This window comes from Camellia sinensis, chromosome 14 (assembly GCF_055761805.1).
Source record: "Camellia sinensis isolate YWXY chromosome 14, ASM5576180v1, whole genome shotgun sequence".
NCBI lineage: Eukaryota > Viridiplantae > Streptophyta > Magnoliopsida > Ericales > Theaceae > Camellia > Camellia sinensis.
In genome coordinates this window covers 103,224,079-103,243,544 of record NC_138974.1, presented here as the reverse complement: position 1 = coordinate 103,243,544, position 19,466 = coordinate 103,224,079, and the positions used below count along the sequence as shown (strand labels likewise).

At 48.6% G+C, this 19,466-nt stretch overlaps 63 non-coding genes across 63 annotated transcripts; all 63 read right to left on the bottom strand.

The window, feature by feature from the left end:
- Nucleotides 1-178: 178 nt before the first annotated feature.
- Nucleotides 179-297, bottom strand: LOC145811733 (5S ribosomal RNA). The gene has a single exon (XR_014355267.1). It is a non-coding gene; the product is annotated as a 5S ribosomal RNA (ribosomal RNA).
- Nucleotides 298-486: 189 nt separating this feature from the next.
- On the bottom strand, nucleotides 487-605 carry LOC145809234 (5S ribosomal RNA). Its single transcript, XR_014352741.1, has one exon. It is a non-coding gene; the product is annotated as a 5S ribosomal RNA (ribosomal RNA).
- A 187-nt stretch (nucleotides 606-792) lies between these two features.
- LOC145809123 (5S ribosomal RNA) lies at nucleotides 793-911 on the bottom strand. The gene has a single exon (XR_014352617.1). It is a non-coding gene; the product is annotated as a 5S ribosomal RNA (ribosomal RNA).
- A 188-nt stretch (nucleotides 912-1,099) lies between these two features.
- On the bottom strand, nucleotides 1,100-1,218 carry LOC145809468 (5S ribosomal RNA). Its single transcript, XR_014353022.1, has one exon. It is a non-coding gene; the product is annotated as a 5S ribosomal RNA (ribosomal RNA).
- Nucleotides 1,219-1,405: 187 nt separating this feature from the next.
- LOC145808985 (5S ribosomal RNA) lies at nucleotides 1,406-1,524 on the bottom strand. Its single transcript, XR_014352478.1, has one exon. It is a non-coding gene; the product is annotated as a 5S ribosomal RNA (ribosomal RNA).
- A 188-nt stretch (nucleotides 1,525-1,712) lies between these two features.
- On the bottom strand, nucleotides 1,713-1,831 carry LOC145810360 (5S ribosomal RNA). The gene has a single exon (XR_014353931.1). It is a non-coding gene; the product is annotated as a 5S ribosomal RNA (ribosomal RNA).
- A 186-nt stretch (nucleotides 1,832-2,017) lies between these two features.
- LOC145809122 (5S ribosomal RNA) lies at nucleotides 2,018-2,136 on the bottom strand. Its single transcript, XR_014352616.1, has one exon. It is a non-coding gene; the product is annotated as a 5S ribosomal RNA (ribosomal RNA).
- A 187-nt stretch (nucleotides 2,137-2,323) lies between these two features.
- LOC145809096 (5S ribosomal RNA) lies at nucleotides 2,324-2,442 on the bottom strand. The gene has a single exon (XR_014352590.1). It is a non-coding gene; the product is annotated as a 5S ribosomal RNA (ribosomal RNA).
- A 187-nt stretch (nucleotides 2,443-2,629) lies between these two features.
- LOC145810264 (5S ribosomal RNA) lies at nucleotides 2,630-2,748 on the bottom strand. The gene has a single exon (XR_014353840.1). It is a non-coding gene; the product is annotated as a 5S ribosomal RNA (ribosomal RNA).
- A 187-nt stretch (nucleotides 2,749-2,935) lies between these two features.
- On the bottom strand, nucleotides 2,936-3,054 carry LOC145811983 (5S ribosomal RNA). The gene has a single exon (XR_014355510.1). It is a non-coding gene; the product is annotated as a 5S ribosomal RNA (ribosomal RNA).
- Nucleotides 3,055-3,242: 188 nt separating this feature from the next.
- LOC145810813 (5S ribosomal RNA) lies at nucleotides 3,243-3,361 on the bottom strand. The gene has a single exon (XR_014354368.1). It is a non-coding gene; the product is annotated as a 5S ribosomal RNA (ribosomal RNA).
- A 189-nt stretch (nucleotides 3,362-3,550) lies between these two features.
- LOC145811069 (5S ribosomal RNA) lies at nucleotides 3,551-3,669 on the bottom strand. The gene has a single exon (XR_014354621.1). It is a non-coding gene; the product is annotated as a 5S ribosomal RNA (ribosomal RNA).
- A 187-nt stretch (nucleotides 3,670-3,856) lies between these two features.
- Nucleotides 3,857-3,975, bottom strand: LOC145809187 (5S ribosomal RNA). Its single transcript, XR_014352685.1, has one exon. It is a non-coding gene; the product is annotated as a 5S ribosomal RNA (ribosomal RNA).
- A 187-nt stretch (nucleotides 3,976-4,162) lies between these two features.
- LOC145811390 (5S ribosomal RNA) lies at nucleotides 4,163-4,281 on the bottom strand. The gene has a single exon (XR_014354932.1). It is a non-coding gene; the product is annotated as a 5S ribosomal RNA (ribosomal RNA).
- Nucleotides 4,282-4,469: 188 nt separating this feature from the next.
- On the bottom strand, nucleotides 4,470-4,588 carry LOC145809964 (5S ribosomal RNA). The gene has a single exon (XR_014353531.1). It is a non-coding gene; the product is annotated as a 5S ribosomal RNA (ribosomal RNA).
- Nucleotides 4,589-4,777: 189 nt separating this feature from the next.
- LOC145812098 (5S ribosomal RNA) lies at nucleotides 4,778-4,896 on the bottom strand. Its single transcript, XR_014355623.1, has one exon. It is a non-coding gene; the product is annotated as a 5S ribosomal RNA (ribosomal RNA).
- Nucleotides 4,897-5,085: 189 nt separating this feature from the next.
- On the bottom strand, nucleotides 5,086-5,204 carry LOC145811906 (5S ribosomal RNA). Its single transcript, XR_014355437.1, has one exon. It is a non-coding gene; the product is annotated as a 5S ribosomal RNA (ribosomal RNA).
- A 189-nt stretch (nucleotides 5,205-5,393) lies between these two features.
- Nucleotides 5,394-5,511, bottom strand: LOC145810897 (5S ribosomal RNA). Its single transcript, XR_014354450.1, has one exon. It is a non-coding gene; the product is annotated as a 5S ribosomal RNA (ribosomal RNA).
- Nucleotides 5,512-5,698: 187 nt separating this feature from the next.
- LOC145811092 (5S ribosomal RNA) lies at nucleotides 5,699-5,817 on the bottom strand. Its single transcript, XR_014354644.1, has one exon. It is a non-coding gene; the product is annotated as a 5S ribosomal RNA (ribosomal RNA).
- A 188-nt stretch (nucleotides 5,818-6,005) lies between these two features.
- On the bottom strand, nucleotides 6,006-6,124 carry LOC145810434 (5S ribosomal RNA). Its single transcript, XR_014354002.1, has one exon. It is a non-coding gene; the product is annotated as a 5S ribosomal RNA (ribosomal RNA).
- A 187-nt stretch (nucleotides 6,125-6,311) lies between these two features.
- Nucleotides 6,312-6,429, bottom strand: LOC145810237 (5S ribosomal RNA). Its single transcript, XR_014353813.1, has one exon. It is a non-coding gene; the product is annotated as a 5S ribosomal RNA (ribosomal RNA).
- A 189-nt stretch (nucleotides 6,430-6,618) lies between these two features.
- Nucleotides 6,619-6,737, bottom strand: LOC145812067 (5S ribosomal RNA). The gene has a single exon (XR_014355592.1). It is a non-coding gene; the product is annotated as a 5S ribosomal RNA (ribosomal RNA).
- A 190-nt stretch (nucleotides 6,738-6,927) lies between these two features.
- LOC145811725 (5S ribosomal RNA) lies at nucleotides 6,928-7,046 on the bottom strand. The gene has a single exon (XR_014355259.1). It is a non-coding gene; the product is annotated as a 5S ribosomal RNA (ribosomal RNA).
- A 189-nt stretch (nucleotides 7,047-7,235) lies between these two features.
- On the bottom strand, nucleotides 7,236-7,354 carry LOC145809022 (5S ribosomal RNA). The gene has a single exon (XR_014352517.1). It is a non-coding gene; the product is annotated as a 5S ribosomal RNA (ribosomal RNA).
- Nucleotides 7,355-7,541: 187 nt separating this feature from the next.
- Nucleotides 7,542-7,660, bottom strand: LOC145809716 (5S ribosomal RNA). Its single transcript, XR_014353278.1, has one exon. It is a non-coding gene; the product is annotated as a 5S ribosomal RNA (ribosomal RNA).
- A 189-nt stretch (nucleotides 7,661-7,849) lies between these two features.
- On the bottom strand, nucleotides 7,850-7,968 carry LOC145812013 (5S ribosomal RNA). The gene has a single exon (XR_014355541.1). It is a non-coding gene; the product is annotated as a 5S ribosomal RNA (ribosomal RNA).
- Nucleotides 7,969-8,156: 188 nt separating this feature from the next.
- Nucleotides 8,157-8,275, bottom strand: LOC145811905 (5S ribosomal RNA). Its single transcript, XR_014355436.1, has one exon. It is a non-coding gene; the product is annotated as a 5S ribosomal RNA (ribosomal RNA).
- A 188-nt stretch (nucleotides 8,276-8,463) lies between these two features.
- Nucleotides 8,464-8,582, bottom strand: LOC145810673 (5S ribosomal RNA). Its single transcript, XR_014354232.1, has one exon. It is a non-coding gene; the product is annotated as a 5S ribosomal RNA (ribosomal RNA).
- Nucleotides 8,583-8,770: 188 nt separating this feature from the next.
- Nucleotides 8,771-8,889, bottom strand: LOC145811177 (5S ribosomal RNA). Its single transcript, XR_014354726.1, has one exon. It is a non-coding gene; the product is annotated as a 5S ribosomal RNA (ribosomal RNA).
- Nucleotides 8,890-9,077: 188 nt separating this feature from the next.
- LOC145810870 (5S ribosomal RNA) lies at nucleotides 9,078-9,196 on the bottom strand. The gene has a single exon (XR_014354424.1). It is a non-coding gene; the product is annotated as a 5S ribosomal RNA (ribosomal RNA).
- A 187-nt stretch (nucleotides 9,197-9,383) lies between these two features.
- On the bottom strand, nucleotides 9,384-9,502 carry LOC145809121 (5S ribosomal RNA). Its single transcript, XR_014352615.1, has one exon. It is a non-coding gene; the product is annotated as a 5S ribosomal RNA (ribosomal RNA).
- Nucleotides 9,503-9,690: 188 nt separating this feature from the next.
- On the bottom strand, nucleotides 9,691-9,809 carry LOC145811556 (5S ribosomal RNA). Its single transcript, XR_014355095.1, has one exon. It is a non-coding gene; the product is annotated as a 5S ribosomal RNA (ribosomal RNA).
- A 189-nt stretch (nucleotides 9,810-9,998) lies between these two features.
- On the bottom strand, nucleotides 9,999-10,117 carry LOC145809682 (5S ribosomal RNA). The gene has a single exon (XR_014353244.1). It is a non-coding gene; the product is annotated as a 5S ribosomal RNA (ribosomal RNA).
- A 188-nt stretch (nucleotides 10,118-10,305) lies between these two features.
- LOC145811334 (5S ribosomal RNA) lies at nucleotides 10,306-10,424 on the bottom strand. Its single transcript, XR_014354878.1, has one exon. It is a non-coding gene; the product is annotated as a 5S ribosomal RNA (ribosomal RNA).
- A 187-nt stretch (nucleotides 10,425-10,611) lies between these two features.
- LOC145809035 (5S ribosomal RNA) lies at nucleotides 10,612-10,730 on the bottom strand. The gene has a single exon (XR_014352529.1). It is a non-coding gene; the product is annotated as a 5S ribosomal RNA (ribosomal RNA).
- Nucleotides 10,731-10,917: 187 nt separating this feature from the next.
- On the bottom strand, nucleotides 10,918-11,036 carry LOC145810370 (5S ribosomal RNA). Its single transcript, XR_014353940.1, has one exon. It is a non-coding gene; the product is annotated as a 5S ribosomal RNA (ribosomal RNA).
- Nucleotides 11,037-11,223: 187 nt separating this feature from the next.
- LOC145811555 (5S ribosomal RNA) lies at nucleotides 11,224-11,342 on the bottom strand. Its single transcript, XR_014355094.1, has one exon. It is a non-coding gene; the product is annotated as a 5S ribosomal RNA (ribosomal RNA).
- A 188-nt stretch (nucleotides 11,343-11,530) lies between these two features.
- On the bottom strand, nucleotides 11,531-11,649 carry LOC145811460 (5S ribosomal RNA). The gene has a single exon (XR_014355001.1). It is a non-coding gene; the product is annotated as a 5S ribosomal RNA (ribosomal RNA).
- Nucleotides 11,650-11,838: 189 nt separating this feature from the next.
- LOC145810062 (5S ribosomal RNA) lies at nucleotides 11,839-11,957 on the bottom strand. The gene has a single exon (XR_014353628.1). It is a non-coding gene; the product is annotated as a 5S ribosomal RNA (ribosomal RNA).
- A 188-nt stretch (nucleotides 11,958-12,145) lies between these two features.
- LOC145810287 (5S ribosomal RNA) lies at nucleotides 12,146-12,264 on the bottom strand. The gene has a single exon (XR_014353863.1). It is a non-coding gene; the product is annotated as a 5S ribosomal RNA (ribosomal RNA).
- Nucleotides 12,265-12,451: 187 nt separating this feature from the next.
- On the bottom strand, nucleotides 12,452-12,570 carry LOC145810541 (5S ribosomal RNA). Its single transcript, XR_014354106.1, has one exon. It is a non-coding gene; the product is annotated as a 5S ribosomal RNA (ribosomal RNA).
- Nucleotides 12,571-12,758: 188 nt separating this feature from the next.
- Nucleotides 12,759-12,877, bottom strand: LOC145812050 (5S ribosomal RNA). The gene has a single exon (XR_014355576.1). It is a non-coding gene; the product is annotated as a 5S ribosomal RNA (ribosomal RNA).
- Nucleotides 12,878-13,067: 190 nt separating this feature from the next.
- On the bottom strand, nucleotides 13,068-13,186 carry LOC145811140 (5S ribosomal RNA). Its single transcript, XR_014354690.1, has one exon. It is a non-coding gene; the product is annotated as a 5S ribosomal RNA (ribosomal RNA).
- A 189-nt stretch (nucleotides 13,187-13,375) lies between these two features.
- LOC145811554 (5S ribosomal RNA) lies at nucleotides 13,376-13,494 on the bottom strand. Its single transcript, XR_014355093.1, has one exon. It is a non-coding gene; the product is annotated as a 5S ribosomal RNA (ribosomal RNA).
- Nucleotides 13,495-13,682: 188 nt separating this feature from the next.
- LOC145811332 (5S ribosomal RNA) lies at nucleotides 13,683-13,801 on the bottom strand. Its single transcript, XR_014354876.1, has one exon. It is a non-coding gene; the product is annotated as a 5S ribosomal RNA (ribosomal RNA).
- A 188-nt stretch (nucleotides 13,802-13,989) lies between these two features.
- LOC145812100 (5S ribosomal RNA) lies at nucleotides 13,990-14,108 on the bottom strand. Its single transcript, XR_014355625.1, has one exon. It is a non-coding gene; the product is annotated as a 5S ribosomal RNA (ribosomal RNA).
- Nucleotides 14,109-14,296: 188 nt separating this feature from the next.
- On the bottom strand, nucleotides 14,297-14,415 carry LOC145810648 (5S ribosomal RNA). The gene has a single exon (XR_014354208.1). It is a non-coding gene; the product is annotated as a 5S ribosomal RNA (ribosomal RNA).
- A 188-nt stretch (nucleotides 14,416-14,603) lies between these two features.
- On the bottom strand, nucleotides 14,604-14,722 carry LOC145810647 (5S ribosomal RNA). Its single transcript, XR_014354207.1, has one exon. It is a non-coding gene; the product is annotated as a 5S ribosomal RNA (ribosomal RNA).
- A 187-nt stretch (nucleotides 14,723-14,909) lies between these two features.
- LOC145811363 (5S ribosomal RNA) lies at nucleotides 14,910-15,028 on the bottom strand. Its single transcript, XR_014354906.1, has one exon. It is a non-coding gene; the product is annotated as a 5S ribosomal RNA (ribosomal RNA).
- Nucleotides 15,029-15,216: 188 nt separating this feature from the next.
- Nucleotides 15,217-15,335, bottom strand: LOC145811714 (5S ribosomal RNA). The gene has a single exon (XR_014355248.1). It is a non-coding gene; the product is annotated as a 5S ribosomal RNA (ribosomal RNA).
- Nucleotides 15,336-15,523: 188 nt separating this feature from the next.
- LOC145810091 (5S ribosomal RNA) lies at nucleotides 15,524-15,642 on the bottom strand. Its single transcript, XR_014353657.1, has one exon. It is a non-coding gene; the product is annotated as a 5S ribosomal RNA (ribosomal RNA).
- Nucleotides 15,643-15,829: 187 nt separating this feature from the next.
- LOC145809120 (5S ribosomal RNA) lies at nucleotides 15,830-15,948 on the bottom strand. Its single transcript, XR_014352614.1, has one exon. It is a non-coding gene; the product is annotated as a 5S ribosomal RNA (ribosomal RNA).
- Nucleotides 15,949-16,133: 185 nt separating this feature from the next.
- On the bottom strand, nucleotides 16,134-16,252 carry LOC145811939 (5S ribosomal RNA). The gene has a single exon (XR_014355468.1). It is a non-coding gene; the product is annotated as a 5S ribosomal RNA (ribosomal RNA).
- Nucleotides 16,253-16,440: 188 nt separating this feature from the next.
- Nucleotides 16,441-16,559, bottom strand: LOC145811168 (5S ribosomal RNA). The gene has a single exon (XR_014354717.1). It is a non-coding gene; the product is annotated as a 5S ribosomal RNA (ribosomal RNA).
- Nucleotides 16,560-16,748: 189 nt separating this feature from the next.
- On the bottom strand, nucleotides 16,749-16,867 carry LOC145811934 (5S ribosomal RNA). The gene has a single exon (XR_014355464.1). It is a non-coding gene; the product is annotated as a 5S ribosomal RNA (ribosomal RNA).
- A 190-nt stretch (nucleotides 16,868-17,057) lies between these two features.
- LOC145810496 (5S ribosomal RNA) lies at nucleotides 17,058-17,176 on the bottom strand. Its single transcript, XR_014354062.1, has one exon. It is a non-coding gene; the product is annotated as a 5S ribosomal RNA (ribosomal RNA).
- Nucleotides 17,177-17,363: 187 nt separating this feature from the next.
- Nucleotides 17,364-17,482, bottom strand: LOC145809135 (5S ribosomal RNA). The gene has a single exon (XR_014352629.1). It is a non-coding gene; the product is annotated as a 5S ribosomal RNA (ribosomal RNA).
- A 186-nt stretch (nucleotides 17,483-17,668) lies between these two features.
- On the bottom strand, nucleotides 17,669-17,787 carry LOC145812004 (5S ribosomal RNA). Its single transcript, XR_014355530.1, has one exon. It is a non-coding gene; the product is annotated as a 5S ribosomal RNA (ribosomal RNA).
- A 191-nt stretch (nucleotides 17,788-17,978) lies between these two features.
- On the bottom strand, nucleotides 17,979-18,097 carry LOC145811810 (5S ribosomal RNA). The gene has a single exon (XR_014355342.1). It is a non-coding gene; the product is annotated as a 5S ribosomal RNA (ribosomal RNA).
- A 188-nt stretch (nucleotides 18,098-18,285) lies between these two features.
- Nucleotides 18,286-18,404, bottom strand: LOC145809351 (5S ribosomal RNA). Its single transcript, XR_014352881.1, has one exon. It is a non-coding gene; the product is annotated as a 5S ribosomal RNA (ribosomal RNA).
- Nucleotides 18,405-18,593: 189 nt separating this feature from the next.
- On the bottom strand, nucleotides 18,594-18,712 carry LOC145810731 (5S ribosomal RNA). The gene has a single exon (XR_014354287.1). It is a non-coding gene; the product is annotated as a 5S ribosomal RNA (ribosomal RNA).
- A 182-nt stretch (nucleotides 18,713-18,894) lies between these two features.
- LOC145810224 (5S ribosomal RNA) lies at nucleotides 18,895-19,013 on the bottom strand. Its single transcript, XR_014353800.1, has one exon. It is a non-coding gene; the product is annotated as a 5S ribosomal RNA (ribosomal RNA).
- A 191-nt stretch (nucleotides 19,014-19,204) lies between these two features.
- Nucleotides 19,205-19,323, bottom strand: LOC145811683 (5S ribosomal RNA). Its single transcript, XR_014355218.1, has one exon. It is a non-coding gene; the product is annotated as a 5S ribosomal RNA (ribosomal RNA).
- Nucleotides 19,324-19,466: the final 143 nt, after the last annotated feature.

Genomic DNA, 19,466 nt, shown 5'->3' with positions numbered 1-19,466 from the left:
GCGACTTTATTGTTTTAAGCAGCAGACGGGGGAAAAAATGAAATTGAATGGAACAGGATAATCTGGAAATGGTTTAAAAGGGAGAAGTTTGTCGAAAAGGACGCGATGGCGATTGAATGGGCTAAAAATCGGACAGGCTGTCCGGGGAAAAAAAAAAAGGGGAGGGGACGTGGAAAAAGGGGTGCAACATGAGGACTTTCCAGGGGGTCACCCATCCTAGTACTACTCTCGCCCAAGCACACTTAACTAAGGAGTTCTGATGGGATCCGGTGCATTAGTGCTGGTATGATCGCACCCGAAGATGAACCGCGACTTTATTGTTTTAAGCAGCAGACGGGGGAAAAAATGAAATTGAATGGAACAGGATAATCTGGAAATGGTTCAAAAGGGAGAAGTTTGTCGAAAAGGAGGCGAACGCGATTGAATGGGCTAAAAATCGGACAGGCTGTCCGGGAAAAAAAAAAAAGGGGAGGGGGGGTGGAAAAAGGGGTGCAACACGAGCACTTCCCAGGGGGTCACCCATCCTAGTACTACTCTCGCCCAAGCACGCTTAACTGCGGAGTTCTGATGGGATCCGGTGCATTAGTGCTGGTATGATCGCACCCGAAGGTTAACCGCGACTTTATTGTTTTAAGCAGCAGACGGGGGAAAAAATGAAATTGAATGGAACAGGATAATCTGGAAATGGTTTAAAAGGGAGAAGTTTATCGAAAAGGAGGCGAAGGCGATTGAATGGGCTAAAAATCGGACAGGCTGTCCGGGGAAAAAAAAAATGGGAGGGGGGGTGGAAAAAGGGTGCAACACGAGGACTTCCCAGGGGGTCACCCATCCTAGTACTACTCTCGCCCAAGCACGCTTAGCTGCGGAGTTCTGATGGGATCCGGTGCATTAGTGCTGGTATGATCGCACCCGAAGATTAACAGCGACTTTATTGTTTTAAGCAGCAGACGGGGGAAAAAATGAAATTGAATGAACAGGATAATCTGGAAATGGTTTAAAAGGGAGAAGTTTGTCGAAAAGGAGGCGAAGGCGATTGAATGGGCTAAAAATCGGACAGGCTGTCCGGGGAAAAAAAAAAAGGGGAGTGGGGGTGGAAAAAGGGGAGCAACACGAGGACTTCCCAGGGGGTCACCCATCCTAGTACTACTCTCGCCCAAGCACGCTTAACTGCGGAGTTCTGATGGGATCCGGTGCATTAGTGCTGGTATGATCGCACCCGAAGATTAACCGCGACTTTATTGTTTTAAGCTGCAGACGGGGCAAAAAATGAAATTGAATGGAACAGGATAATCTGGAAATGGTTTAAAAGGGAGAAGTTTGTCGAAAAGGAGGCGAAGGCGATTGAATGGGCTAAAAAACGGACAGGCTGTCCGGGAAAATAAAAAATGGGAAGGGGGGTGGAAAAAGGGTGCAACACGAGGACTTCCCAGGGGGTCACCCATCCTAGTACTACTCTCGCCCAAGCACGCTTAACTGCGGAGTTCTGATGGGATCCGGTGCATTAGTGCTGGTATGATCGCACCCGAAGGTTAACCGCGACTTTATTGTTTTAAGCAGCAGACGGGGGAAAAAATGAAATTGAATGGAACAGGATAATCTGGAAATGGTTTAAAAGGGAGAAGTTTGTCGAAAAGGAGGCGAACGCGATTGAATGGGCTAAAAATCGGACAGGCTGTCCGGGGAAAAAAAAAAGGGGAGGGGGGGTGGAAAAAGGGGTGCAACACGAGCACTTCCCAGGGGGTCACCCATCCTAGAACTACTCTCGCCCAAGCACGCTTAACTGCGGAGTTCTGATGGGATCCGGTGCATTAGTGCTGGTATGATCGCACCCGAAGGTTAACCGCGACTTTATTGTTTTAAGCAGCAGACGGGGGAAAAAATGAAATTGAATGGAACAGGATAATCTGGAAATGGTTTAAAAGGGAGAAGTTTATCGAAAAGGAGGCGAAGGCGATTGAATGGGCTAAAAATCGGACAGGCTGTCCGGGGAAAAAAAAAATGGGAGGGGGGTGGAAAAAGGGTGCAACACGAGGACTTCCCAGGGGGTCACCCATCCTAGTACTACTCTCGCCCAAGCACGCTTAGCTGCGGAGTTCTGATGGGATCCGGTGCATTAGTGCTGGTATGATCGCACCCGAAGATTAACCGCGACTTTATTGTTTTAAGCAGCAGACGGGGGAAAAAATGAAATTGAATGAACAGGATAATCTGGAAATGGTTTAAAAGGGAGAAGTTTGTCGAAAAGGAGGCGAAGGCGATTGAATGGGCTAAAAATCGGACAGGCTGTCCGGGGAAAAAAAAAAGGGGAGTGGGGGTGGAAAAAGGGGTGCAACACGAGGACTTCCCAGGGGGTCACCCATCTTAGTACTACTCTCGCCCAAGCACGCTTAACTGCGGAGTTCTGATGGGATCCGGTGCATTAGTGCTGGTATGATCGCACCCGAAGATTAACCGCGACTTTATTGTTTTAAGCTGCAGACGGGGCAAAAAATGAAATTGAATGGAACAGGATAATCTGGAAATGGTTTAAAAGGGAGAAGTTTGTCGAAAAGGAGGCGAAGGCGATTGAATGGGCTAAAAAACGGATAGGCTGTCCGGGAAAATAAAAAATGGGAAGGGGGGTGGAAAAAGGGTGCAACACGAGGACTTCCCAGGGGGTCACCCATCCTAGTACTACTCTCGGCCAAGCACGCTTAGCTGCGGAGTTCTGATGGGATCCGGTGCATTAGTGCTGGTATGATCGCACCCGAAGATTAACCGCGACTTTATTGTTTTAAGCAGCAGACGGGGGAAAAAATGAAATTTAATGGAACAGGATAATCTGGAAATGGTTTAAAAGGGAGAAGTTTGTCGAAAAGGAGGCGAAGGCGATTGAATGGGGTAAAAATCGGACAGGCTGTCCGGGGAAAAAAAAAGGGGAGGGGGGGTGGATAAAGGGGTGCAACACGAGGACTTCCCAGGGTGTCACCCATCCTAGTACTACTCTCGCCCAAGCACGCTGAACTGCGGAGTTCTGATGGGATCCGCTGCATTAGTGCTGGTGTGATCGCACCCGAAGATGAACCGCGACTTTATTGTTTTAAGCAGCAGACGGGGGAAAAAATGAAATTGAATGGAACAGGATAATCTGGAAATGGTTTAAAAGGGAGAAGTTTGTCGAAAAGGAGGCGAAGGCGATTGAACGGGCTAAAAATCGGACAGGCTGTCCGGGGAAAAAAAAAAGTCGAGGGGGGGTTGAAAAAGGGGTGCAACACGAGGACTTCCCAGGGGGTCACCCATCCTAGTACTACTCTCGCCCAAGCACGCTTAACGGCAGAGTTCTGATGGGATCCGGTGCATTAGTGCTGGTCTGATCGCACCCGAAGATTAACCGCGACTTTATTGTTTTAAGCAGCAGACGGGGGAAAAAATGAAATTGAACGGAACAGGATAATCTGGAAATGGTTTAAAAGGGAGAAGTTTGTCGAAAAGGACGCGAAGGCGATTGAATGGGCTAAAAATCGGACAGGCTGTCCGGGGAAAAAAAAAAAGGGGAGGGGAGATGGAAAAAGGGGTGCAACATGAGGACTTTCCAGGGGGTCACCCATCCTAGTACTACTCTCGCCCAAGCACACTTAACTGCGGAGTTCTGATGGGATCCGGTGCATTAGTGCTGGTATGATCGCACCCGAAGATGAACCGCGACTTTATTGTTTTAAGCAGCAAACGGGGGAAAAAATGAAATTGAATGGAACAGGATAATCTGGAAATGGTTCAAAAGGGAGAAGTTTGTCGAATAGGAGGCGAAGGCGATTGAATGGGCTAAAAATCGGACAGGCTGTCCGGGGAAAAAAAAAAGGGGAGGGGGGTGGAAAAAGGGGTGCAACACGAGGACTTCCCAGGGGGTCACCCATCCTAGTACTACTCTCGCCCATGCACGCTTAACTGCGGAGTTCTGATGGGATCCGGTGCATTAGTGCTGGTATGATCGCACCCGAAGGTTAACCGCGACTTTATTGTTTTAAGCAGCAGACGGGGGAAAAAATGAAATTGAATGGAACAGGATAATCTGGAAATGGTTTAAAAGGGAGAAGTTTGTCGAAAAGGACGCGAAGGCGATTGAATGGGCTAAAAATCGGACAGGCTGTCCGGGGAAAAAAAAAAGGGGAGGGGGGTGGAATAAGGGGTGCAACATGAGGACTTCCCAGGGGGTCACCCATCCTAGTACTACTCTCGCCCAAGCACGCTTAACTGCAGAGTTCTGATGGGATCCGGTGCATTAGTGTTGGTATGATCGCACCCGAAGATGAACCGCGACTTTATTGTTTTAAGCAGCAGACGGGGGAAAAAATGAAATTGAATGGAAGAGGATAATCTGGAAATGGTTTAAAAGGGAGAAGTTTGTCAAAAAGGAGGCGAAGGCAATTGAATGGGCTAAAAATCGGACAGGCTGTCCGGGGAAAAAAAAAAATGGGAGGGGGGGTGGAAAAAGGGTGCAACACGAGGACTTCCCAGGAGGTCACCCATACTAGTACTACTCTCGCCCAAGCACGCTTAGCTGCGGAGTTCTGACGGGATCCGGTGCATTAGTGCTGGTATGATCGCACCCGAAGATTAGCCGCGACTTTATTGTTTTAAGCAGCAGACGGGGGAAAAAATTAAATTGAATGGAACAGGATAATCTGGAAATGGTTTAAAAGGGAGAAGTTTATCGAAAAGGAGGCGAAGGCGATTGAATGGGCTAAAAATTGGACAGGCTGTCCGGGGAAAAAAAAAAAGGGGAGGGGGGGTGGAAAAAGGGGTGCAACACGAGGACTTCCCAGGGTGTCACCCATCCTAGTACTACTCTCGCCCAAGCACGCTGAACTGCAGAGTTCTGATGGGATCCGGTGCATTAGTGCTGGTGTGATCGCAGCCGAAGATGAACCGCGACTTTATTGTTTTAAGCAGCAGACGGGGGCAAAAATGAAATTGAATGGAACAGGATAATCTGGAAATGGTTTAAAAGGGAGAAGTTTGTCGAAAAGGAGGCGAAGTCGATTGAATGGGCTAAAAATCGGACAGGCTGTCCGGGGAAAAAAAAAAGGGAAGGGGGTGTTGGAAAAAGGGGTGCAACACGAGGACTTCCCAGGGGGTCACCCATCCTAGTACTACTCTCTGCCAAGCACGCTTAACTGCGCAGTTCTGATGGGATCCGGTGCATTAGTGCTGGTATGATCGCACCCAAAGATTAACCGCGACTTTATTGTTTTAAGCAGCAGACGGCGGAAAAAATGAAATTGAATGGAACAGGATAATCTGGAAATGGTTTAAAAGGGAGAAGTTTGTCGAAAAGGAGGCGAAGGCGATTGAATGGGCTAAAAATCGGACAAGCTGTCCGGGGAAAAAAAAAAAGGGGAGGGGGGGTGGAAAAAGGGGTGCAACACGAGGACTTCCCAGGGGTCACCCATCCTAGTACTACTCTAGCCCAAGCACGCTTAACTGCGGAGTTCTGATGGGATCCGGTGCATTAGTGCTGGTATGATCGCACCCGAAGATTAACCGCGACTTTATTGTTTTAAGCAGCAGACGAGGCAAAAAATGAAATTGAATGGCACAGGATAATCTGGAAATGGTTTAAAAGGGAGAAGTTTGTCGAAAAGGAGGCGAAGGCGATTGAATGGGCTAAAAAACGGACAAGCTGTCCGGGGAAAAAAAAAATGGGAAGGGGGGTGGAAAAAGGGTGCAACACGAGGACTTCCCAGCGTGTCACCCATCCTAGTACTACTCTCGCCCAAGCACGCTTAGCTGCGGAGTTCTGATGGGATCCGGTGCATTAGTGCTGGTATGATCGCACCCGAAGATTAACCGCGACTTTATTGTTTTAAGCAGCAGACGGGGGAAAAAATGAAATTGAATGGAACAGGATAATCTGGAAATGGTTTAAAAGGGAGAAGTTTGTCGAAAAGGAGGCGAAGGCGATTGAATGGGCTAAAAATCGGACAGGCTGTCCGGGGAAAAAAAAAAAGGGGAGGGGGGTGGAAAAAGGGGTGCAACACGAGGACTTCCCAGGGGGTCACCCATCCTAGTACTACTCTCGCCCAAGCACGCTTAACTGCGGAGTTCTGAAGCGATCCGGTGCATTAGTGCTGGTATGATCGCACCCGAAGATTAATCGCGACTTTATTGTTTTAAGCAGCAGACGGGGGAAAAAATGAAATTGAATGGAACAGGATAATCTGGAAATGGTTTAAAAGGGAGAAGTTTGTCGAAAAGGAGGCGATGGCGATTGAATGGGCTAAAAATCGGATAGGCTGTCCGAGGAAAAAAAAAAAGGGGAGGGGGGTGGAAAAAGGGTGCAACACGAGGACTTCCCAGGGGTCACCCATCCTAGTACTACTCTCGCCCAAGCACGCTTAGCTGCGGAGTTCGGATGGGATCCGGTGCATTAGTGCTGGTATGATCGCACCCGAAGATTAACCGCGACTTTATAGTTTTAAGCAGCAGACGGGGGAAAAAATGAAATTGAATGGAACAGGATAATCTGGAAATGGTTTAAAAGGGAGAAGTTTGTCGAAAAGGAGGCGAAGGCGATTGAATGGGCTAAAAATCGGACAGGCTGTCCGGGGAAAAAAAAAAAGGGGAGGGGGGGTGGAAAAAGGGGTGCACCACGAGGACTTCCCAGGGTGTCACCCATCCTAGTACTACTCTCGCCCAAGCACGCTGAACTGCGGAGTTCTGATGGGATCCGGTGCATTAGTGCTGGTGTGATCGCAACCCGAAGATGAACCGCGACTTTATTGTTTTAAGCAGCAGACGGGGGAAAAAATGAAATTGAATGGAACAGGATAATCTGGAAATGGTTTAAAAGGGAGAAGTTTGTCGAAAAGGAGGCGAAGGCGATTGAACGGGCTAAAAATCGGACAGGCTGTCCGGGGGAAAAAAAAAAGGGGAGGGGGGGTGGAAAAAGGGGTGCAACATGAGGACTTCCCAGGGGGTCACCCATCGTAGTACTACTCTCGCCAAAGCTCGCTTAACTGCGGAGTTCTGATGGGATCCGGTGCATTAGTGCTGGTATGATCGCACCCGAAGATGAACCGCGACTTTATTGTTTTAAGCAGCAGACGGGGGAAAAAATGAAATTGAGTGGAACAGGATAATCTGGAAATGGTTTAAAAGGGAGAAGTTTGTCGAAAAGGAGGCGAAGGCGATTGAATGGGCTAAAAATCGGACAGGCTGTCCGGGGAAAAAAAAAAAGGGGAGGGGGGGTGGAAAAAGGAGTGCAACACGAGGACTTCCCAGGGGGTCACCCATCCTAGTACTACTCTCGCCCAAGCACGCTTAACTGCGGAGTTCTGATGGGATCCGGTGCATTAGTGCTGGTATGATCGCACCCGAAGATTAACCGCGACTTTATTGTTTTAAGCAGCAGACGGGGGAAAAAATGAAATTGAATGGAACAGGATAATCTGGAAATGGTTTAAAAGGGAGAAGTTTGTCGAAAAGGAGGCGAAGGCGATTGAATGGGCTAAAAATCGGACAGGCTGTCTGGGGAAAAAAAAAATGGGAGGGGGGGTGGAAAAAGGGTGCAACACGAGGACTTCCCTGGGGGTCACCCATCCTAGTACTACTCTCGCCCAAGCACGCTTAGCTGCGGAGTTCTGATGGGATCCGGTGCATTAGTGCTGGTATGATCGCACCCGAAGATTAACCGCGACTTTATTGTTTTAAGCAGCAGACGGGGGAAAAAATGTAATTGAATGGAACAGGATAATCTGGAAATGGTTTAAAAGGGAGAAGTTTGTCGAAAAGGACGCGAAGGCGATTGAATGGGCTAAAAATCGGACAGGCTGTCAGGGGAAAAAAAAAAAGGGGAGGGGGGGTGGAAAAAGGGGTGCAACACGAGGACTTCCCAGGGTGTCACCCATCCTAGTACTACTCTCGCCCAAGCACGCAGAACTGCGGAGTTCTGATGGGATCCGGTGCATTAGTGCTGGTGTGATCGCACCCGAAGATGAACCGCGACTTTATTGTTTTAAGCAGCAGACGGGGGCAAAAATGAAATTGAATGGAACAGGATAATCTGGAAATGGTTTAAAAGGGAGAAGTTTGTCGAAAAGGAGGCGAAGGCGATTGAATGAGCTAAAAATCGGACAGGCTGTCCAGGGAAAAAAAAAGGGGAGGGGGTGTTGGAAAAAGGGGTGCAACACGAGGACTTCCCAGGGGGTCACCCATCCTAGTACTACTCTCTGCCAAGCACGCTTAACTGCGCAGTTCTGATGGGATCCGGTGCATTAGTGCTGGTATGATCGCACCCGAAGATTAACCGCGACTTTATTGTTTTAAGCAGCAGACGGGGGAAAAAATGAAATTGAATTGAACAGGATAATCTGGAAATGGTTTAAAAGGGAGAAGTTTATCGAAAAGGAGGCGAAGGCGATTGAATGGGCTAAAAATCGGACAGGCTTTCCGGGTAAAAAAAAAAGGGGAGGGGGGGTGGAAAAAGGGGTGCAACACGAGGACTTCCCAAGGGGTCACCCATCCTAGTACTACTCTCGCCCAAGCTCGCTTAACTGCGGAGTTCTGATGGGATCCGGTGCATTAGTGCTGGTCTGATCGCACCCGAAGATTAACCGCGACTTTATTATTTTAAGCAGCAGACGGGGGAAAAAATGAAATTGAACGGAACAGGATAATCTGGAAATGGTTTAAAAGGGAGAAGTTTGTCGAAAAGGAGGCGAAGGCGATTGAATGGGCTAAAAATCGGACAGGCTGTCTGAGGAAATAAAAAAAGGGGAGGGGGGTGGAAAAAGGGGTGCAACATGAGGACTTCCCAGGGAGTCACCCATCCTAGTACTACTCTCGCCCAAGCACGCTTAACTGTGGAGTTCTGATGGGATCCGGTGCATTAGTGCTGGTATGATCGCACCCGAAGATGAACCGCGACTTTATTGTTTTAAGCAGCAGACGGGCGAAAAAATGAAATTGAATGGAACAGGATAATCTGGAAATGGTTTAAAAGGGAGAAGTTTGTCGAAAATGAGGCGAAGGCGATTGAATGGGCTAAAAATCGGACAGGCTGTCCGGGGAAAAAAAAAAAGGGGAGGGGGGTGGAAAAAGGGGTGCAACACGAGGACTTCCCAGGGGGTCACCCATCCTAGTACTACTCTCGCCCAAGCACGCTTAACTGCGGAGTTCTGATGCGATCCGGTGCATTAGTGCTGGTGTGATCGCACCTGAAGATTAACCGCGACTTTATTGTTTTAAGCAGCAGACGGGGGAAAAAATGAAATTGAATGGAACAGGATAATCTGGAAATGGTTTAAAAGGGAGAAGTTTGTCGAAAAGGAGGCGATGGCGATTGAATGGGCTAAAAATCGGATAGGCTGTCCGGGGAAAAAAAAAAGGGGGAGGGGGGTGGAAAAAGGGTGCAACACGAGGACTTCCCAGGGGGTCACCCATCCTAGTACTACTCTCGCCCAAGCACGCTTAGCTGCGGAGTTCTGATGGGATCCGGTGCATTAGTGCTGGTATGATCGCACCCGAAGATTAACCGCGACTTTATAGTTTTAAGCAGCAGACGGGGGAAAAAATGAAATTGAATGGAACAGGATAATCTGGAAATGGTTTAAAAGGGAGAAGTTTGTCGAAAAGGAGGCGAAGGCGATTGAATGGGCTTAAAATCGGACAGGCTGTCCGGGGAAAAAAAAAAAGGGGAGGGGGGTGGAAAAAGGGGTGCAACACGAGGACTTCCCAGGGTGTCACCCATCCTAGTACTACTCTCGCCCAAGCACGCTGAACTGCGGAGTTCTGATGGGATCCGGTGCATTAGTGCTGGTGTGATCGCACCCAAAGATGAACCGCGACTTTATTGTTTTAAGCAGCAGACGGGGGAAAAAATGAAATTGAATGGAACAGGATAATCTGGAAATGGTTTAAAAGGGAGAAGTTTGTCGAAAAGGAGGCGAAGGCGATTGAACGGGCTAAAAATCGGACAGGCTGTCCGGGGAAAAAAAAAAAGGGGAGGGGCGGTGGAAAAAGGGGTGCAACACGAGGACTTCCCAAGGGGTCACCCATCCTAGTACTACTCTCGCCCAAGCACGCTTAACTGCGGAGTTCGGATGGGATCCGGTGCATTAGTGCTGGTCTGATCGCACCCGAATATTAACTGCGACTTTATTGTTTTAAGCAGCAAACGGGGGAAAAAATGAAATTGAATGGAACAGGATAATCTTGAAATGGTTTAAAAGGGAGAAGTTTGTCGAAAAGGACGCGAAGGCGATTGAATGGGCTAAAAATCGGACAGGCTGTCCGGGGAAAAAAAAAAGGGGAGGGGGGGTGGAAAAAGGGGTGCAACATGAGGACTTCCCAGGGGGTCACCCATCGTAGTACTACTCTCGCCCAAGCTCGCTTAACTGCGGAGTTCTGATGGGATCCGGTGCATTAGTGCTGGTATGATCGCACACGAAGATGAACCGCGACTTTATTGTTTTAAGCAGCAGACGGGGGAAAAAATGAAATTGAATGGAACAGGATAATCTGGAAATGGTTTAAAAGGGAGAAGTTTGTCGAAAAGGAGGCGAAGGCGATTGAATGGGCTAAAAATCGGACAGGCTGTCCGGGGAAAAAAAAAGGGGAGGGGGGGTGGAAAAAGGGGTGCAACACGAGGACTTCCCACGGGGTCACCCATCCTAGTACTACTCTCGCCCAAGCACGCTTAACTGCGGAGTTCTGATGGGATCCGGTGCATTAGTGCTGGTATGATCGCACCCGAAGATTAACCGCGACTTTATTGTTTTAAGCAGCAGACGGGGGAAAAAATGAAATTGAATGGAAGAGGATAATCTGGAAATGGTTTAAAAGGGAGAAGTTTGACGAAATGGAGGCGAAGGCGATTGAATGGGCTAAAAATCGGACAGGCTGTCCGGGGAAAAAAAAAAAGGGGAGGGGGGTGGAAAAAGGGTGCAACACGAGGACTTCCCAGGGGGTCACCCATCCTAGTACTACTCTCGCCCAAGCACGCCTAGCTGCGGAGTTCTGATGGGATCCGGTGCATTAGTGCTGGTATGATCGCACCCAAAGATTAACCGCGACTTTATTGTTTTAAGCAGCAGACGGGGGAATAAATGAAATTGAATGGAACAGGATAATCTGGAAATGGTTTAAAAGGGAGAAGTTTATCGAAAAGGAGGCGAAGGCGATTGAATGGGCTAAAAATCGGACAGGCTGTCCGGGGAAAAAAAAAAGGGGAGGGGGGTGGAAAAAGGGGTGCAACACGAGGACTTCCCAGGGTGTCACCCATCCTAGTACTACTCTCGCCCAAGCACGCTGAACTGCGGAGTTCTGATGGGATCCGGTGCATTAGTGCTGGTGTGATCGCACCCGAAGATGAATCGCGACTTTATTGTTTTAAGCAGCAGACGGGGTAAAAAATGAAATTGAATGGAACAGGATAATCTGGAAATGGTTTAAAAGGGAAAAGTTTGTCGAAAAGGAGGCGAAGGCTATTGAACGGGCTAAAAATCGGACAGGCTGTCCGGGGAAAAAAAAAAGGGGAGGGGGGGTGGAAAAAAGGGTGCAACACGAGTACTTCCCAGGGGGTCACCCGTCCTAGTACTACTCTCGCCCAAGCACGCTTAACTGCGGAGTTCTGATGGGATCCGGTGCATTAGTGCTGCTGTGATCGCACCCGAAGATGAACCACGACTTTATTGTTTTAAGCAGCAGACGGGGGAAAAAATGAAATTGAATGGAACAGGATAATCTGGAAATGGTTTAAAAGGGAGAAGTTTGTTGAAAAGGAGGCGAAGGCGATTGAATGGGCTAAATATCGGACAGGCTGTCCGGGGAAAAAAAAAAAGGGGAGGGGGGGTGGGAAAAGGGGTGCAACACGAGGACTTCCCAGGGGGTCACCCATCCTAGTACTACTCTCGCCCAAGCACGCTTAACTGCGGAGTTCTGATGGGATCCGGTGCATTAGTGCTAGTGTGATCGCACCCGAAGATGAACCGCGACTTTATTGTTTTAAGCAGCAGACGGGGGAAAAAATGAAATTGAATGGAACAGGATAATCTGGAAATGGTTTAAAAGGGAGAAGTTTGTCGAAAAGGAGGCGAAGGCGATTGAATGGGCTAAAAATTGGACAGGCTGTCCGGGGAAAAAAAAAAAGGGAGTGGGGGTGGAAAAAGGGGTGCAACATGAGGACTTCCCAGGGGGTCACCCATCCTAGCACTACTCTCACCCAAGCACGCTTAACTGCGGAGTTCTGATGGGATCCGGTGCATTAGTGCTGGTATGATCGCACCCGAAGATTAACCGCGACTTTATTGTTTTAAGCAGCAGACGGGGGAAAAAATGAAATTGAATGGAACAGGATAATCAGGAAATGGTTTAAAAGGGAGAAGTTTGTCGAAAAGGAGGCGAAGGCGATTGAATGGGCTAAAAATCGGACAGGCTGTCCGGGGAAAAAAAAATAGGGGAGGGGGGTGGAAAAAGGGTGCAACACGAGGACTTCCCAGGTGGTCACCCATCCTAGTACTACTCTCGCCCAACCACGCTTAGCTGCGGAGTTCTGATGGGATCCGGTGCATTAGTGCTGGTATGATCGCACCCGAAGATTAACCGCGACTTTATTGTTTTAAGCAGCAGACGGGGGAAAAAATGAAATTGAATGGAACGGGATAATCTGGAAATGGTTTAAAAGGGAGAAGTTTGTCGAAAAGGAGGCGAAGGCGATTGAATGGGCTAAAAATCGGACAGGCTGTCCGAGGAAAAAAAAAAGGGGAGGGGGGGTGGAAAAAGGGGTGCAACACGAGGACTTCCCAGGGTGTCACCCATCCTAGTACTACTCTCGCCCAAGCACGCTGAACTACGGAGTTCTGATGGGATCCGGTGCATTAGTGCTGTTGTGATCGCACCCGAAGATGAACCGCGACTTTATTGTTTTAAGCAGCAGACGGGGGAAAAAATGAAATTGAATGGAACAGGATAATCTGGAAATGGTTTAAAAGGGAGAAGTTTGTCGAAAAGGAGGCGAAGGCGATTGAATGGGCTAAAAATCGGACAGGCTGTCCGGGGAAAAAAAAAAAAGGGGAGGGGGGGTGGAAAAAGGGGTGCAACACGAGGACTTCCCACGGGGTCACCCATTCTAGTACTGCTCTCGCCCAAGCACGCTTAACTGCGGAGTTCTGATGGGATACGGTGCATTAGTGCTGGTATGATCGCACCCGAAGATTAACCGCGACTTTATTGTTTTAAGCAGCAGATGGGGGAAAAAATGAAATTGAATGGAACAGGATAATCTGGAAATGGTTTAAAAGGGAGAAGTTTGTCGAAAAGGAGGCGAAGGCGATTGAATGGGCTAAAAATCGGACAGGCTGTCCGGGGAAAAAAAAAAAGGGGAGGGGGGGTGGAAAAAGGGGTGCAACACGAGGACTTCCCAGGGTGTCACCCATCCTAGTACTACTCTCGCCCAAGCACGCTGAACTGCGGAGTTCTGATGGGATCCGGTGCATTAGTGCTGGTGTGATCGCACCCGAAGATGAACCGCGACTTTATTGTTTTAAGCAGCAGACGGGGTAAAAAATGAAATTGAATGGAACAGGATAATCTGGAAACGGTTTAAAAGGGAGAAGTTTGTCGAAAAGGAGGCGAAGGCGATTGAACGGGCTAAAAATCGGACAGGCTGTCCGGGGAAAAAAAAAAAGGGGAGGGGGGTGGAAAAAGGGGTGCAACACGAGGACTTCCCAGGGGGTCACCCATCCTAGTACTACTCTCGCCCAAGCACGCTTAACTGCGGAGTTCGGATTGGATCCGGTGCATTAGTGCTGCTGTGATCGCACCCGAAGATGAACCGCGACTTTATTGTTTTAAGCAGCAGACGGGGGAAAAAATGAAATTGAATGGAACAGGATAATCTGGAAATGGTTTAAAAGGGAGAAGTTTGTCGAAAAGGAGGCGAAGGCGATTGAATGGGGTAAAAATCGGACAGGCTGTCCGGGGAAAAAAAAAAGGGGAGTGGGGGTGGAAAAAGGGGTGCAACACGAGGACTTCCCAGGGGGTCACCCATCCTAGTACTACTCTCGCTCAAGCACGCTTAACTGCGCTGTTCTGATGGGATGCGGTGCATTAGTGCTAGTGTGATCGCACTCGAAGATAAACCGCGACTTTATTGTTTTAAGCAGCAGACGGGGGAAAAAATGAAATTGAATGGAACAGGATAATATGGAAATGGTTTAAAAGGGACAAGTTTGTCGAAAAGGAGGCGAAGGCGATTGAATGGGCTAAAAATCGGACAGGCTGTCCGGGGAAAAAAAAAAAGGGAGGGGGGGTGGAAAAAGGGGTGCAACATGAGGACTTCCCAGGGGGTCACCCATCCTAGTACTACTCTCGCCCAAGCACGCTTAACTGCGGAGTTCTGATGGGATCCGGTGCATTAGTGCTGGTATGATCGCACCTGAAGATTAACCGCGACTTTATTGTTTTAAGCAGCAGACGGGGGAAAAAATGAAATTGAATGGAACAGGATAATCTGGAAATGGTTTAAAAGGGAGAAGTTTGTCGAAAAGGAGGCGAAGGCGATTGAATGGGCTAAAAATCGGACAGGCTGTCCGGGGAAAAAAAAAAAGGGAGGGGGGGTGGAAAAAGGGGTGCAACATGAGGACTTCCCAGGGGGTCACCCATCCTAGTACTACTCTCGCCCAAGCACGCTTAACTGCGGAGTTCTGATGGGATCCGGTGCATTAGTGCTGGTATGATCGCACCTGAAGATTAACCGCGACTTTATTGTTTTAAGCAGTAGACGGGGGAAAAAATGAAATTGAATGGAACAGGATAATCTGGAAATGGTTTAAAAGGGAGAAGTTTGTCGAAAAGGAGGCGAAGGCGATTGAATGGGCTAAAAATCGGACAGGCTGTCCGGGGAAAAAAAAAAGGAGAGGGGGGGTGGAAAAAGGGTGCAACACGAGGACTTCCCAGGGGGTCACCCATCCTAGTACTACTCTCGCCCAAGCACGCTTAACTGCGGATTTCTGATGGGATCCAGTGCATTAGTGCTGGTATGATCGGACCCGAAGATTAACCGCGACTTTATTGCTTTAAGTAGTAGACGGGGGAAAGAATGAAATTGAATGGAACAGGATAATCTGGAAATGGTTTAAAAGGGAGAAGTTTGTCGAAAAGGAGGCGAAGGCGATTGAATGGGCTAAAAATCGGACAGGCTGTCCGGGGAAAAAAAAAAGGGGAGGGGCGGTGGAAAAAGGGGTGCAACAAGAGGACTTCCCAGGGGGTCACCCATCCTAGTACTACTCTCGCCCAAGCACGCTTAACTGCGGAGTTCTGATGGGATCCGGTGCATTAGTGCTGGTATTATCGCGGCCGAAGATTAACCGCAACTTTATTGTTCTTAGAAGTAGACGGGGGAAAAAATGAAATTGAATGGAACAGGATAATCTGGAAATGGTTTAAAAGGGAGAAGTTTGTCCAAAAGGAGGCGAAGGCGATTGAATGGGCTAAAAATCGGACAGGCTGTCCGGGGAAAAAAAAAAGGGGAGAGGCGGTGGAAAAAGGGGTGCAACAAGAGAACTTCCCAGGGGGTCACCCATCCTAGTACTACTCTCGCCCAAGCACGCTTAACTGCGGAGTTCTGATGGGATCCGGTGCATTAGTGCTGGTATGATCGCACCCGAAGATTAACCGCGACTTTATTGCTTTAAGCAGCAGACGGGGGAAAAAATGAAATTGAGTGGAACAGGATAATCTGGAAATGGTTTAAAAGGGAGAAGTTTGTCGAAAAGGAGGCGAAGGCGATTGAATGGGCTAAAAATCGGACAGGCTGTCCGGGGAAAAAAAAAAAGGGGAGGGGGGTGGAAAAAGGGTGCAACACGAGGACTTCCCAGGGGGTCACCCATCCTAGTACTACTCTCGCCCAAGCACGCTTAGCTGCGGAGTTCTGATGGGATCCGGTGCATTAGTGCTGGTATGATCGCACCCGAAGATTAACCGCGACTTTATTGTTTTAAGCAGCAGACGGGGGAAAAAATGAAATTGAATGGAACAGGATAATCTAGAAATGGTTTAAAAGGGAGAAGTTTGTCGAAAAGGAGGCGATGGCGATTGAATGGGTTAAAAATCGGACAGGCTGTCCGGGGAAAAAAAAAAGGGGAGGGGGGGAAAAAGCGGTGCAACACGAGGACTTCCCAGGGTGTCACCCATCCTAGTACTACTCTCGCCCAAGCACGCTGAACTGCGGAGTTCTGATGGGATCCGGTGCATTAGTGCTGGTGTGATCGCACCCGAAGATAAACCGCGACTTTATTGTTTTAAGCAGCAGACGGGGGAAAAAATGAAATTGAATGGAACTGGATAATCTGGAAATGGTTTAAAACGGAGAAGTTTGTCGAAAAGAAGGCGAAGGCGATTGAACGGGCTAAAAATCGGACAGGCTGTCCGGGGAAAAAAAAAATGGGAGGGGGGGTGGAAAAAGGGGTGCAACACGAGGACTTCCCAGGGGGTCACCCATCCTAGTACTACTCTCGCCCAAGCATGCTTAACTGAGGAGTTCTGATGGGATCCGGTGCATTAGTGCTGGTGTGATCGCACCCGAAGATGAACCGCGACTTTATTGTTTTAAGCAGCAGACGGGGGAAAAAATGAAATTGAATGGAACAGGATAATCTGGAAATGGTTTAAAAGGGAGAAGTTTGTCGAAAAGGAGGCGAAGCCGATTGAATGGGCTAAACATCGGACAGGCTGTCTGGGGAAAAAAAAAAAAGGGAGGCGGGGTGGAAAAAGGGGTGCAACACAAGGACTTCCCATTGGGTCACCCATCCTAGTACTACTCTCGCGTAAGCACGCTTAACTGCGGAGTTCTGATGGGATCCGGTGCATTAGTGCTGGTGTGATCGCACCCGAAGATGAACCGCGGCCTTATTGTTTTAAGCAGCATACGGGGGAAAAAATGAAATTGAATGGAACAGGATAATCTGCAAATGGTATAAAAGGGAGAAGTTTGTCGAAAAGGAGGCGAAGGCGATTGAATGGGCTAAAAATCGGACAGGCTGTCCGGGGAAAAAAATAAAAGGGAAGGGGGGGTGGAAAAAGGGGTGCAACACGAGGACTTCCCTGGGGGTCACCCATCCTAGTACTACTCTCGCCCAAGCACGCTTAACTGCGGAGTTCTGATGGGATCCGGTGCATTAGTGCTGGTGTGATCGCACACGGAGATTAACCGCGACTTTATTGTTTTAAGCAGCAGACGGGGGAAAAATGAAATTGAATGGAAGAGGATAATCTGCAAATGGTATAAAAGGGAGAAGTTTGTCGAAAAGGTGGCGAAGGCGATTGAATGGGCTAAAAATCGGACAGGCTGTCCGGGGAAAAAAAAATGGGGAAGGGGGTTGGAAAAAGGAGTGCAACACGAGGACTTCCCAGGGGGTCACCCATCCTAGTACTACTCTCGCCCAAGCACGCTTAGCTGCGGAGTTCTGATGGGATCCGGTGCATTAGTGCTGGTATGATCGCACCCGAAGATTAACCGCGACTTTATTGTTTTAAGCAGCAGACGGGGGAAAAATGAAATTGAATGGAACAGGATAATCTGGAAATGGTTTAAAAGGGAGAAGTTTGTCGAAAAGGAGGCGAAGGCGATTGAATGGGCTAAAAATCGGACAGGCTGTCCGGGGAAAAAAAAAAAGGGAGGGGGGTGGAAAAAGGGGTGCAACACGGGGACTTCCCAGCGTGTCACCCATCCTAGTACTACTCTCGCCCAAGCACGCTTAACGGCGGAGTTCTGATGGGATCCGATGCATTAGTGCTGGTGTGATCGCACCCGAAGATGAACCGCGACTTTATTGTTTTAAGCAGCAGACGGGGGAAAAAATGAAATTGAATGGAACAGGATAATCTGGAAATGGTTTAAAAGGGAGAAGTTTGTAGAAATGGAGGCGAAGGCGATTGAATGGGCTAAAAATCGGACAGGCTGTCCGGGGGAAAAAAAAAAAAGGGGAGGGGTGGTGGAAAAAGGGGTGCAACATGAGGACTTCCCAGGGGGTCACCCATCCTAGTACTACTCTCTCCCAAGCACGCTTCACTGTAGAGTTCTGATGGGATCCGGTGCATTAGTGCTGGTGTGATCGCACCCGAAGATTAACCGCGACTTTATTGTTTTAAGCAGCAGACGGGGGAAAAAATGAAATTGAATGGAACAGGATAATCTGGAAATGGTTTAAAAGGGAGAAGTTTGTCGAAAAGGAGGCGAAGGCGATTGAATGGGCTAAAAATCGGACAGGCTGTCCGGGGAAAAAAAAAAAGGGGAGGGGGGTGGAAAAAGGGGTGCAACACGAGGACTTCCCAGGGGGTCACCCATCCTAGTACTACTCTCGCCCAAGCACGCTTAACTGCGGAGTTCTGATGGGATCCGGTGCATTAGTGCTGGTGTGATCGCACCCGAAGATGAACCGCGACCTTATTGTTTTAAGCAGCAGACGGGGGAAAAAATGAAATTGAATGGAACAGGATAATCTGGAAATGGTTTAAAAGGGAGAAGTTTGTCGAATAGGAGGCGAAGGCAATTGAATGGGCTGAAAATCGGAAAGGCTGTCCGGGGAAAAAAAAAAAGGGGAGGGGCGGTGGAAAAAGGGGTGCAACACGAGGACTTCCCAGCGGGTCACCCATCCTAGTACTACTCTCGCCCAAGCACGCTTAACTGTGGAGTTCTGATGGGATCCGGTGCATTAGTGCTGGTGTGATCGCACCCGAAGATTAACCGCGACTTTATTGTTTTAAGTAGCAGACGGGGGAAAAAATGAAATTGAATGGAACAGGATAATCTGGAAATGGTTTAAAAGGGAGAAGTTTGTCGAAAAGGAGGCGAAGGCGATTGAATGGGCTAAAAATCGGACAGGCTGTCCGGGGAAAAAAAAAGGGGGGGTGGAAAAAGGGGTGCAACACGAGGACTTCCCAGGGGGTCACCCATCCTAGTACTACTCTCGCCCAAGCACGCTTAACTGCGGAGTTCTGATGGGATCCGATGCATTAGTGCTGGTGTGATCGCACCCGAAGATGAACCGCGACCTTATTGTTTTAAGCTGCAGACGGGGGGAAAAATGAAATTGAATGGAACAGGATAATCTGGAAATGGTTTAAAAGGGAGAAGTTTGTCGAAAAGGAGGCGAAGCCGATTGAATGGGCTAAAAATCGGACAGGCTGTCCGGGGAAAAAAAAGAAAAGGGGAGGGGGGGTGGAAAAATGGGTGCAACACGAGGACTACCCAGGGGGTCACCCATCCTAGTACTACTCTCGCCTAAGCACGCTTAACTGCAGAGTTCTGATGGGATCCGGTGCATTAGTGCTGGTGTGATCGCACCCGAAGATTAACCGCGACTTTATTATTTTAAGTAGCATACGGGGGAAAAATTGAAATTGAATGGAACAGGATAATCTGAAAATGGTTTAAAAGGGAGAAGACTGTCCAAAAGGAGGCGAAGGCGATTGAATGGGCTAAAAATCGG